This window comes from Cnephaeus nilssonii (genome assembly GCF_951640355.1).
Source record: "Cnephaeus nilssonii genome assembly, chromosome: 11".
Lineage (NCBI taxonomy): Eukaryota > Metazoa > Chordata > Mammalia > Chiroptera > Vespertilionidae > Cnephaeus > Cnephaeus nilssonii.
The window spans coordinates 86,293,200-86,306,595 of record NC_137082.1 but is presented as its reverse complement, the minus strand read 5'-3'; the positions used below and the strand labels follow the sequence as shown (position 1 = coordinate 86,306,595).

General features: G+C 42.2%; 2 protein-coding genes across 2 annotated transcripts in view; one reads left to right on the top strand and one right to left on the bottom strand.

Annotated features, from left to right (window-relative positions):
* The window catches only part of ZNF397 (zinc finger protein 397), a 687,602-nt gene extending 683,087 nt beyond the window's left edge, over positions 1-4,515 (top strand). Inside the window, exon 5 of the mRNA XM_079784853.1 lies at positions 4,490-4,515. The gene's annotated coding sequence lies outside the window, so the exon portion shown is untranslated. The remainder of the gene's footprint in view (positions 1-4,489) is intronic.
* DCC (DCC netrin 1 receptor) overlaps positions 1-13,396 on the bottom strand; it is a gene marked incomplete at both ends in the record, with an annotated part of 938,651 nt that overhangs the window by 174,598 nt on the left and 750,657 nt on the right. The gene's annotated exons all lie outside the window — the stretch shown is intronic.

Below are 13,396 nucleotides of genomic sequence, written 5' to 3'. Positions count from 1 at the left end.
ATGCCCCTGACTGGAATCGAACCCGGGACCTTTTAGTCTGCAGGCGGATGCTCTATCCACTGAGCCAAACCAGTCAGGGCAAAAAAAATCAGTGGAAATTATTAAGAATAAAGCCTTAGAAGTATGTTCATTATAAGAGAAAAAACTGAATAAATGTTCAGAGGTCAAATATGCAGGGGTTAGGGTAATAAAAAAGTACTTAAAGGCTAACAATTGGCATCAATGTACAATATGGTATTTTGGAGTTAATTAAAAAAATTTTTTTTGCATCATGAGACATAAAGTTTAACTGTAACGAGTAGTCTTTTGTTTCAAATTTCTTCCTTTTAATCATTTTAGGGTAAAGTTTCCTGGGATGTGGATCCCAGGAAGCAGGTTGGCATTCATCTCTCCAAACACGTCTTCAAAACAGCCATTTCGATCATAAGGTTTGCTAACTCCCAGGATGGAGACCATGTAACTAATCACACTTCATTAGGCATTTAAAGTGATTTTTACTATCCAGCTCGTCTTATTAAAAAACATCTTCAGCTCTAGCTGGTTTGGCTCAGTAAATAGGGTGTCGACCACGGACTGAAGGTCCCGGGTTTGATTTCCTTCAAGGGCACATAGGTACCTCGGTTGCAGCTTCCCCAGCCCTGGCAGAGGCAACCAATCAAAGTGTCTCTCTCACATCAGTGTTTCTCTCTGTCTGTCCTCCCTTCCACTCTCCCTAAAAACCAATGGAAAAATATCCTTCAGTGAGGATTAACCAACAAAATTTTAAAAAGTAAAAATCTTCAGCACTTTGCCCCTTTCCCAAATTAAAAAGCAAAGAATCACAAAATCTCCAATGTGGGCAGTCTTTATTTTAGGTAAAATATTGAGACCAGTACTTTCAAGAAGCTATTTGCAAGAGCTTCAAAAGATGTCTCAAATCCCTTTACCACGTTTGAACAAAGGCATCTCGGAGCCCCGAGCTTGCGGGTAGTACTCTTTGGGGATAAGTGGGTGAACGCTCGATACTGGAGGGCAAATGAACATGGGGAATTCTGACCCCATCCCTCGTGCTCTTGCCTGGCTGGAATGAGCTGCGCTATGACAAACTGAAATGCTACTTGTCCCTGCCTAGCGTGAACGGCCTGCTTTTCAGCTTGGATTTGTCATTTTCTCATGAATACACCACAGTCATTCCCTACCCCTGCTTTAAAGAATGTTATTCTTTTTGTTTGTTTGTTAATCCTCCCTGAGGACATTTTTTCAATGGATTTTTAGAGAGTGGGGAGGGGCGGAGAGAGAGAGAAACATTGATGTGGGAGAGACACTTCCATCGGTTGCCTCCTGTACACGCCCTGACTGGGGCTGGGGGATCAAACCGAACCGAAAACCCAGGTATGCATCCTTGACCACGAGTCACACCCACCACCCTTTGGGGCACATGCTGTCACCACTGCACACACTGGCTTGGCAGCATGATATTCTTGTTATGTGCCAATCATACCTCCATAATGCTGGGGGCGGGTATTCTTTGCTCCTAAAAGCCTCCTTCCCTTTCATCATTCCAACCCTCAATCTATCCAACACCATCCCTTCTCCTGGCCCAAATCAAAGATGCCCATCTCTAAAAACACTCATTTCATATGAAGGATGCACTCTAGAGTCAAGTTAGCCACATATGATTTCTAGATTTGCAGCCAGATGCGCCTTTGGGGCTGTTTTTAAATATTTCTCTGCTTCAGTTTCACCACCTTCAAAATAGTACTGACTATGTGAAACTATTTTGTGAACCAAGAGTGTAATAGGCACAGACTACTTAGCATCGTGCCTGGCACAGAGCAGGTACTTGAGGGACATTAATGATTAATGTTACTGCATTAGTATGCTCACTACTACTATTGGTAACATTCTACGCCTTTCACTCTTCCTATTTCTTGCACACAAGAGAATCGTTTTCTCATCTGTCTTTTCAACTGGGATGTGGGTAGATATGGTGGAGAGGGGAGAGCATAATTAAAACCATTACATTGGATGGAACTCTGTACCCAAGGATTATGACTAGATTTTGGTGTAAAATAGAACATTGCTGCTAAATTTAGGACATGCAAAGGAAACCTCTGTTGGTTTGGCAAAGGCAAGAATGATGAACACGTGTGTATTATTAAAGTGCAACCGAGAAGATAAAAACTTCCCTTGTGATTAAAATCATTTTGTAACAAACAAATGGACACCACAGTAATTCTTTCATCACACTGATCCAGCAAGTTAAATCATTAATCCCACAGGCAGGAGTCAAGTGCACATACATAGAAATGCACACACACGCACACTTCTATCAGAATGATAAGAGATCTGGCATTTTTGCTGTGAACCCTAAACAGAACTAAAACTTGCCCCTGAGACGCCTTTGCTATTGAAGGCATTTGTCCACTAATGGACAATATTCTTCCCTCTGAAAACACTGTTCTAAGGTCAGGGACCTGGAGACCCAGCTGCCCCCTATCCCAAAGGCGGTCTTCGCAGATCTGTTCCCCCTGCGCTCATCCATCCTCATCCCACACAGCCCCTGGCCCCATGCTCTGCTCTTGACTGACAGCGGCCATCTCTGCCCCCCTCCTCCTGTTCAAGGTGTCATCTAAAGACAGAGAGCACAGAATGGAAACGAGGCCTCCTGCCAGCAGCGTGACAGCGCCGTGACCCCTCATAAAAACACGGCTGTTTGAAAGCACTGGGGTTCAGCAGTTAGACAGGATATGAATCTTGTCATTTTTTAAGGCCACGTAACAAAGGGGAGGAAGAAAGGGAGCGTGAGGGTGGCATTGCAAATGAGGAACTCGAAGGCTGGCAAGTCCTGATTAGATACACTCTTGAGAGGAGCTTATTGAATATGTAAGAACGTTTTCCTGGGAGAAAGGGAAAGAGAGTTCTTAATTTTAATCCCGTGTGCTTAATAAAGTGATAATTCTTTTGATTTTAATTTTATTCATGTGGAAGTACGTTTCCCTTCCTCCCAATATTAATTCGAGGCTACTTGAAACTCAACATATGTCTCACATGTTCTATTTATATGTGTAAATCATGTTAATTCTAATTTGAATTGCTAAAATCTTTTTTTTTTGACAAATCTGTAAAAATTAGGGTACAGAAAAAATGACCCCCCACTCCACTGAGAAACCCCCACACACAAACCTTTGAAAGAAAGCCAGGGAAAACACTTGATATTAACCTTGTTTTTGACTAAGTTTACCTCAAGAGACCTTCTACCAATTCATTTTCATTGCCTGTGTTCAAGTGGAAAGAAAATATAGGTACAATGGTCACTCTCAGCTACCTGTAAAGTGTTTGCAATATGGTACTCTCAGAGGGGAACCTCCGAATGCTGATTTTCTTGTGCCTGCAAAATAATTATCTCTGTGGTTATAATCTAAATGAATCATCTTCCGATGCAACGAGTCTAGGCCAGGTTTGGACGTTATTAAGCATTACACTTTGGAAATCTGCTATCCACAGAGTAACTGTGTTTGAGTGATGTCCACTCAACTTGACAAATCTGAAACACAGTACCGCCCATTCCTCATTAACAAGATGGCAGATGCACCTGGAAGTAATCATTTCAAAATGCAAGATCCCAACACTGGCTACTCTGAATGGAGTGACCAGTGTTAGGAAGTGTGAGATGCAGAGCAGGAAAATGTACCACTCTGAATATTACCCAGTAGTTCTCAAGAATCTTCTTTGAAAGTAGTTATCACTTCTTTTTCAGGATATGAAATAAACTCCTATCACATTACTTGACTTTACGGCATATTGCTCTGTTCATGCTGATATTGTTGTCCTCATTCTATTCAGTGAAAAATGATGAGAATCATTGAGGTAAAGGTAAAGCCATCTGACAACTACTTTATAATGAGCCAAGTTCTGAGGAGCAGGTCTTACTTATGCTGAACTGAAAGACAGATACCAGCATTTCCAAATTTAGAAGAGAATTGAAGGTGTTGTAGATTCCATCTATGAGCCAATAGGAGAGGGTCAAACTTTACAGTTACATCTAAGCCACAGACATACTATGGGGATTGCTAGTAGGTACCACTAGGAAGTGTTCTTTTTTTTTTTTTTAATATCACTTTACAACATTCTGTGTAAAAGTGTTTGGCAGTGAAAGAAATTTATGAAATACTAGAGGCCTGGTGCAAGAAATTCGTGCGGGGGGTGGTGGTAGGGGGGGGCCGGGGTGTCCCTCAACCCAGCCTGCACCGTCTCCAATCTGGGACCCCTCGAGGGATGCCCGACTGCCCATTTAGGCCCCCAGGATTGGACCTAAATGGGCAGTCGAACATCCCTCTCACAATCCAGGACTACTGGCTCCCAAATGCTCACCTGCCTGCCTGCCTGATTGCCCGTAACTGCTTCTGCCTGTCAGCCTGATCACCCCCTAACCACTCCCCTGCCAGCCTGATTGACGTCTAACTGCCCTCCTGACGGCCCGATTGCCCCTAACTGCCCTTCTCTGCAGGCCTGGTCCCCCCCAACTGCCCTCCCCTGAAGGCCTGGTCACCCCCAACTGTTCTCCTCTGCCAGCCCAGTCACCTCTAACTGCCCTCCCCTGCAGGCCTGATGGCCTCCAACTGCCCTCCCTTGTAGGCCTGGTCTCTCCCAACTGCCCTCCACTGCAGGCTTAGTCACCCCCAACTGCCCTCCTCTGCCAGCTCGGTCACCCCTAACTACACTCTCCTGCAGACCTGATTGCTCCCAACTCCCTTCCTTGCAGGCCAGGTCACCCCTAACTGCCCTCCCCTGTTGGCCAACTTGTGACGGCCATCTTGTGTCCACATGGGGGTGGCCATCTTGTGTGTTGAAGTCATGGTCAATTTGCATATCACCCTTTTATTAGATAGGATTAGGACAAAGTTAAAGAGGTTTTACTACCATAAGACCCCTTGTAACATTTTCTATGCTGATGGGATTTGCAAATTTTAAGAGCAAAATATAGTTTTTGCTTCCTACGATGGGAATGCTTTTCTCTTCCTTCTCTATAAGCCCAACCTCTATTTTTTTATTAGAGTCATCCCATCACTCACTCCCCAGGAAAGGCTAACCTGACCATCACAGATTGGGTGAAGATATGGGCTTCCACAGCAGCCCTATTTACCACAAGTAAAGCATACTCCATTTAAAGAGAGAGAGAAAAAAATAGAAAATAGGGTTTTCCAAATACATTTAGCTCTTCTTTGAGTATATATTTGTGGGTTATTATATTGCAGTTAAAATCAGAGAATGTTCCTATAGAAAGTTTAAATCTTGTCATCTCTGAGTACCTCTCCCTGAAATAAATAGCTGAGGAAGTCCAGTACAGAGCGGGGACAATGCCATCCTAGAGGAAGGCCTCACTGTATTACTAGTAGTTCGGGCTGCTATAACAAAGTGCCATAGCCTGGGTGGCTTAATCAATAAACATGTATTTCTCATAGTTCTCGAGGGTGGAAGAGTGAGATGAGGGTGCCAGTAAGATTGGAGTCTGGTGTGAGAGCTCTCTCATGGATTGCAGATTGCTAACTTCCTGCTGTATCCTCATAAGGCAAAGAGCAGAGAGGGGAAATAAGATCCCTGTTGACTCTTTTAAGGGCACTAATCCCATTCAGGAGGGCACCACCCTCATCTAACCCTAATGATTTCTCCCCCTAAGTTCCCACGTCCTAATACCATAGGGTTACAACATATGAATGGAGGGAGGGGCATACAAGCCTTTGGTCTGTAATGCTCACCCATCACCACTTTAGTGAAAGGTGACTCAGGCCATTGTATTCTCTCAAGTTTGCCGACTGGGTTCTCTATCTCCAGAAGGAAAAGTTATTTCAGAGCACAGATCCACAGGAACTGGCTTGTCTCCCAGGTGATCATTTGATGCTAAGGATGAGGATATTTACTTGATTAAAAAGAAATAAGTCTGGTTGCTCTCCCTCACACTAAGTAACCATTCATTCTCATAATGAGGGAACACTAGAAAAACCCGTTCACCCATTAGCTTTAAATCTACTCATTTTTTACTTCTGATGCTATATGACTCTTTATGCTAATATGTTTGAAGGATTTCATCTAATCAGACATAGTTTAGACACCTGCCACAGAGCACTGATTCCAATACATCCTTCATCTCCCTGTCACAGAAGCAGCATCAGTTTTTAAATGAACTCATTAGTCATGGAGAACAGTGTTGAATGGACGAGTGTGGGGAGGAGGGGTGATTTCTTACACTGCGGTAAATAAAAATGTCATGGATTTATAATTAGCTTCAACCTAACTCCTTAAATCTGTGTGAGAGGTTTCTTAGTCTGAAACGTGGTCTACTTTTTTATTTTTCCTGACAACTCCCACTAAGCTGGCTTTGAGATAGCTCAGGATCCTTTCCCATCAAAAGAACAATAATACAATATAATTGACATGATGGTTAATTAGCTAATTTCTTCAGAGCACTTGTCAACTCCATCGGGATGGTAATATCAATGCACAATATTGTTATAATGAGACCAAACTGATCTATACCTAATTTGAGGCAACATACACAGGGTCTGGAGTTAAATACTCCCAACTGAAGTTGACATTCAGAATCACCTCTAATTTAAACGCTGACTCTGATATCTAATATCTGAGTAGCCTTGAACAAATTCTTTAATCTTGCTCTGTTTCTATATCTGCAAAATGGAGATATTAACTATTGCTACCTCATAGTTTTCTTTTAAGAATGAAGTAAAATAATACATATAAAGGGCTTACAATCTGCTTGAAATATGGATAAACATTGGCCACTAATATAGGAATTGGGGAAAGATGGTAACTTTAATAATTGTGGTAGATTATCAAGACATTCTAGCCTCATCTGACTGTTGGGGTTCTGGTCATTTATATCTATGGTTGAGTTAAGCTAATTTTTATATCCATTTACATATGTATATATGTGTAAATTTACATATATATATATATATATATATATATATATATATATATATATATATATATATATATACTAGAGGCCTGGTGCACGAAATTCGTGCACGGAGGGGGGTTGTCCCTCAGCCCAGCCTGTACCCTCTCCAATCTGAAACCCCTCAAGGGATGTCTGACTGCCCGTTTATGGGCAGTCGGACATCCCTCTCTCAATCCAGGACTGCTGGCTCCCAACTGCTTGCCTGCCTGCCTTCCTGATTGCCCCTAACCGCTTCTGCCTGCCAGCCTGATCACCCCCTAACCACTCTGCTGCCAGCCTGTTTGCCCCCAACTTCCCTCCTCTGCCGGCCTGGTCACCCCTAACTTCCCTCTCCTGCAGGGTTGATCACCTCCAACTGCCCTCCCTTGCAGGCCTGGTCCTTCTCAACTGCCCTCCCTTGCAGGCCGGGTGCCTCCCAACTGCCCTCTCCTGCTGGCCATCTTGTGGTGGCCATCTTGTGTCCACATGGGGGCAGGATCTTTGACCACATGGGGGCAGCTATATTGTGTGTTACAGTGATGATCAATCTGCATATTACTCTTTTATTAGATAGGATAGAGGCCTGGTACAGGGGTGGGGGCCAGCTGGTTTGCCCTGAAGGGTGTCCCGGATCAGGATGGGGGTTCCCTTGGGGTGTGGGGCAGCCTGAGCGAGGGGCCTGTGGTGGTTTGCAGTCCGGCCACGCCCCCTGGCAACCCAATGGGAGGCCCTGGTATCTGGAATTTATTTTCCTTCTACAATTGAAACTTTGTAGCCTGGAGCGGAGCCAAGCCTGGGGCTCCCTCCGAGGCCGAGGCCGGCAGCCATTTGTGTTGGGGTTATAATTGAAACTTTGTAGCCTTAAGCGGGTGAGCCCGGCCAGGGTGTGCGGAAAGCTTTGCTTCCCCTGGTGCTGGCGGCAACCCTGGCCTGCTCGCTCAAGCTCCGTTCTGCCGCCATTTGTTTGAATTTGTTTACCTTCTATAATTGAAACTTTGTAGCTTGAGTGGAGGCTTAGGCCTGGCAAGGGCAGGTGGAAAGCTTGGCTTCCTCTGTTACCTAGGAAACCTTGCTCTCTGTGGCTGTAGCCATCTTGGTTTGGGTTAATTTGCATGCTCGCTCTGATTGGATGGTGGGCATGGCTTGTGGGCGTGGCTTGTGGGTGTGTCGGAGGTATGGTCAATTTGCATATTTGTCTATTATTAGGTAGGATATATAAATTTGCTGGCATGCAGTGCTATTTTCAATGAACAAATAGAGAACAATTAAACATCAGTAAAATGAGTAGTGGATCAGACAAGTGACTAGGAGTCCAGAAATATAAACATTAATCCTATCACCGTCATTGGCTATGTGATTCTGTCCCTTAGTTTCCTCACCTTGTTTTGAGAAAGCAAAGAAGAGTGCTGGATGGAGTAAAAAATGCCATACAAATGAACACTATTACTATATACTGAGGTTTCATATATTGAGGTGTCATCCAAGATTTACAATCAATTATGATGTCATTAACTTTTATTAAAGATTGGTATAAGTGCTAACCATGTAACCACATGGCTATATTTTTGGTAAAATATACTCAGAAAGAATCTGTCCCTATATTAAATTTCTTTGAAAATGTAGTTCTTGGAAAAATATTTATTTCGATTGTCATGCTTCCTATTGTAGCATATGCAAGGAACAGCATCTATCTCAGTTGCTTTACTTTTTGCTTTGGACAGCAAGAAGCTTAGAGTCAAATTTGGTACAATAAATGGGCAATTCATTCTTCTCAAGATTTCCAGGTCAGAGATCTCCATTTTAGTTTCATCAAATTGCACGTTCATTTTATCCTTATTTCCTTCACAGAATAGACTCCAAGTACCTCAAAGTTATATACATGGCCCTTGATTTTTCATAAAAAGCTAATTATGAAAATGTCAAAAACAAATGATTCCATGGAACCTCCTATCAACATTTAGTATGAGGTTTCTCTCAGAATGGTACCCATCAGATTACTTTAGGATACAATACACACATTGATAATTTATTACTCTTTGTTAACAGCTAATGATAATAATAATTGCTAAAGTAGAAGACAAACAGATTTGTTTGTATTGAGTGTTGTAAGAGAATGTAATAATAGAAAATGTAATAAACCAACTCCACAAATTGCCTAAATCCCTGAAGCTCATTATCAACTATGGGCAACGCAGCACACGTTCACATCGGGCCTGATAGGGCTTCCTAAGCAAGAGACACTCTGCAGGAAAACTGAAATCTCTGTGCTGCAATGTTGAATGTGAGAGGACTACAAACCATCTCCTGAAGATGCCAAACAGAAGCAACAGCTGTCATCCCGATTTTCTATCCAGAGGAGGGTAAAACAAGAACGTTCAGGCAAAGGTATCATTGGCTTTGAACTGCCAAAAATGCCTTCCCTGAAAATTCATACTCAGATGTCAATTTTTATTGAATTATTCGGATAGTCATCTGTATTTTTTATTTCATGATCATACAAGGACAAAAAGGAATATTCCCAATCCCTGTTGGATGGTGAAGGGGGGAGCTTTATTTGTTTTAAAGCCAGCATCTAATTTTTCCAATTGGCTAGGAATTTTGTATTGGGATGAGGCTTTTGATGTTGAGTGTTAGCAACCTTCCTCAAACTGGCATAAACAGTACAGAGTTAACTGGCTCACAGAGGGCTTTCACATGGAATAGGACTCCAGCTCTGGCCTGTGTTTTGACTATTTCCCAGGCTTCATTTTCCTCCATGGAGAGACTTGTGGTTTCCTTTCTGGTCACAAATGAGCTGCCACCAGCCAACCATTAGGACAATGTGTATTCTTAATTACTTCCAGTGGAAGAGAGTGAAAGTGGATTCTCACCGTTCCCTTTTAAGGACAAGGAAAGTCTTCCTTAAACCCTCCCTCCTAGACCTATCCTCAAAGCTCATTGGCTAGAATTTGTTCGCAGGACCTTTCTGGAGGTAATCATTGACAAAGGGATAGGTTTACCAAACGTGTCATAGACTAATCTGGACCCATCTCTGAAACTTGCATTGGGGTCAGGATCTTCTACACTACATGGAAAGTGTTGAAGAAAGATGGATATGTGATCAAATCCAAGGTGCTGTTAGTTAAGACAAATGGTGGAATGGATACTGGTCAGCAAACAATAATTCATGTATTTACTCTGTATTTATGGAGCACTTAATAGCAATCCATTTGTCCATCCAGTAAATGTTTACTGAGCATCTACCATGTCCTATCACTCTACTAAGCCAGTGGTCGGCAAACTGCGGCTCGCGGGCCACATGCTGCTCTTTGGCCCCTTGAGTATGGCTCTTCCACAAAATACCATGGCCTGGGTGAGTCTATTTTGAAGAAGTGGCGTTAGAAGAAGTTTAAGTTTAAAAAATTTGGCTCTCAAAAGAAATTTAAATCGTTGTACTGTTGATATTTGGCTCTGTTGACTAATGAGTTTGCCGACCACTGTACTAAGCCAAGGAATACAAAGAGAAACAATGAATGGGCTGATGTAAGTGGATAAAAGGCCAGTGGGTTTGAGAAAGTCAATAAATTAATAAGCTAGAGGACTGAGTAAAATGGCCACATGAATATTAAAGCACTAAAGTTAAGGACTAAAATGTAGGGAAAGAATTCTGTGACTGTGTTAAGAATAAAAGAAGTTTTTGAAGTTCAAAATACTTAAAGGAAGCCCTATAAAGCATAACCAAACAAAATATGACTAATTCCCAAGCAAGAGCAGTCTCAAGAGCCATCTCCATTAAATAATTGGGCAAATAGCTTCAAACAATAAGACTTAAAAAGCTAATAGCTTATAAAATGATTTAACTTAACCTAATGACTATATCAAACCAGCATTGATCTTCATATCTTTTCTATGCCCCCCTCAACTAAAAAATACCCCCAAAAGTGCTGGTGTCCATATTATTATTATTTCCCTTTAGTTATCTAAGACAGTATTATGCTAGATAGCTTCCTATGCTCTTTCATATTTCCTAAACCAAAATATGTAAGTAGATGTATTTAGTGTCAGCTTGTAAAAATAATCTTTACTATTTATAGACACATAAAATTTTGCTGGAAATACACATTTGCTGCAAAAAAATAAACAAAACACACATACATAGACATACACAAAACACCTTTCTTTGAAATGTCTCCTCTTGTCTTCTTCTCACAGAATAAAATGTTAGATACATGAGAAGTAGAAATATATTACGTATAACCTAGTTTTTCTTCCTGGTATCCCAGAAATGCCACAATTCCCAGCTTCCCTTATAGTTTGACTAGTGGCTTGGTGCACAAAATTTGTGCGTGGGGAGAGGGGGTGTCCCTCAGCCAGGCCTGTACCCTCTCCAATCTAGGACCTCTCGAGGGATGTCTGATGGACATCCCTCTCACAATCTGGGACCACTGGCTCCTAACCGCTCATCTGCCTGCCTGCCTGACTGTCCCTAACCAGCTCGGCCCCAACTGCCTCCCTGCCAGCTTGCTTGCCCCCAACTGGTCCCCCCCCCCCCGCCGGCCTGATCACCCCCAACTGCCCTACCCCCTGGCCTGATCGCCCCTAACCACCTCTGCCTCAGCCCTGTCACCATGGCTTTGTCCAGAAGGATGTCCGGAAGGTCTCCCAGTCTAATTAGCATATTATCCTTTTATTATTATAGATTGAGGGCCATTGGCCTATATTTAAAGTCTATGGAATGTGATCAGAAGAGAGAGCCACTTCTATGTCCTAAAAATAACCCATGTCACTGTCTGATTTTCAAGGAATCTAACACTTGCCTGATCTATCCTTATAGCTTCATGATCCATAATACTCCATTACATAGTCTTCCCATCAGAAAAGAGGAGTGCTCCCTTTTCTCTGAGCCTCCCAGACTCTGCCATTTCTGTGTCTATATCCTCAATGCCTCCTTTACTTAGAACATATGTTTCCTGGCTTGACCACCTTATGAAAGCCACCCACCTTTTCACAGTATATATTAAACTTTCGTCTTCTTTTTAAACCAACTTTAGATTCCCAGCTCTGACTGATCTCCATGAATTTGCAAGTCCAGGCAACTGTTGAATTTGTTACAATCAAAGCACACTTTATGATATCCAGGCTTTAAGGGATAACTCTTTTTATTGCTCCACTAGAAATGGACCAAAAGAGATCCTCCACTGCCATTCAATACCTACTCATCATTCATGACCCAGATAAAACCCCACTTTCCCCATAAAGCTGCTATTGTGTCAAGCCCCCAAATGCCCACAAAACATGGAGCTGATGCATATGCAGCTTAACTCAGAAAATCAACAGAACCACAAGAGAAAATCAAACGGTTATTGTTCTAAGCCACTAAGTTTTTAAGTGGCTTGTTACACACTGTGTACCAAAAACACGTATCTGTCCTGGAACACTTGGTTCAAGTCTGTAACATTATTCTGAGGGTCACATCGAGCTAATTGATCATAGGCACCTCCCCACTGGTTTTAAGTCTAAGTCCCTGTAAATCGCAGGTACCAGAATTGGAACATCAACTTTTGTGTTGGGGGTTCTATTTGAAAGGGAAATATTTTGCAACTGCATTTTCACAAAATGAAATTGAAGTAATAAGGTATCAAACTTTCCTTTATGAGGAGAAAGTGGATTGCAAAAAGCTGTTACATCTGCTTACATCTGCAGCAGCAGAATAACCTGACTGCTCATTGATACAAAATTGTGTATAACATGCAGAAGCCAACTCCAATTTTTCATAATCATAAGGATTATCTCTTGCCTTGTTATGCTTTGCTGAGAATGTTAGGGCATTGTACTTGACAAATTAACCTCAGAGAACAGCTCGTATCTTGCTCTCTTTTTCTTAACAAGCTTGCTTGAGGGTTGAATCTACTGCAGATTTAATAGAAAAGAGAAGATTTTTGGATTTGATTTCTTTAGAGAAATCAGCTGAATCTACAGAGTCAGAACATTTATTCTCACCGCTCCACTTCAGCGGAGTGGCCATGCTATGTACATGGCAAACACTGAATAAAAATCTCATTGAAATAGAGAGCTTGAAGCCTGCTTTCAGTACTTTCCCAACTTCTAGGAGTCACAAATTTCCTTACAGCTTCTTATACCATATGGTCATCCAGTAAATTATTCCAACTTTTTGTTGAGAGCACAATAAATTGCAGCATTATTGGACGAGTGTGTCAAGCTCACACCCTTTGATTACACCCATATGGAAGCTACCAGGAATAGTCAGATTCAGAGTGACAACTGGTCCCTGCCTCATCCCATTTGTTAGCCTCTGGTTGTTCAGAGAATAACATGTCTCCTTAGCAGGCATTTGAAATGAGCTTCAGCATCTGGCACAAGGAGATCCTTAATACATGATTGCTAAAGATGGCAGCCAAGTGCCAACGCCTTCTTGAACTCTCAGGTTTGGGACTGATTTGTTTCCCTGTGGTCACTGCA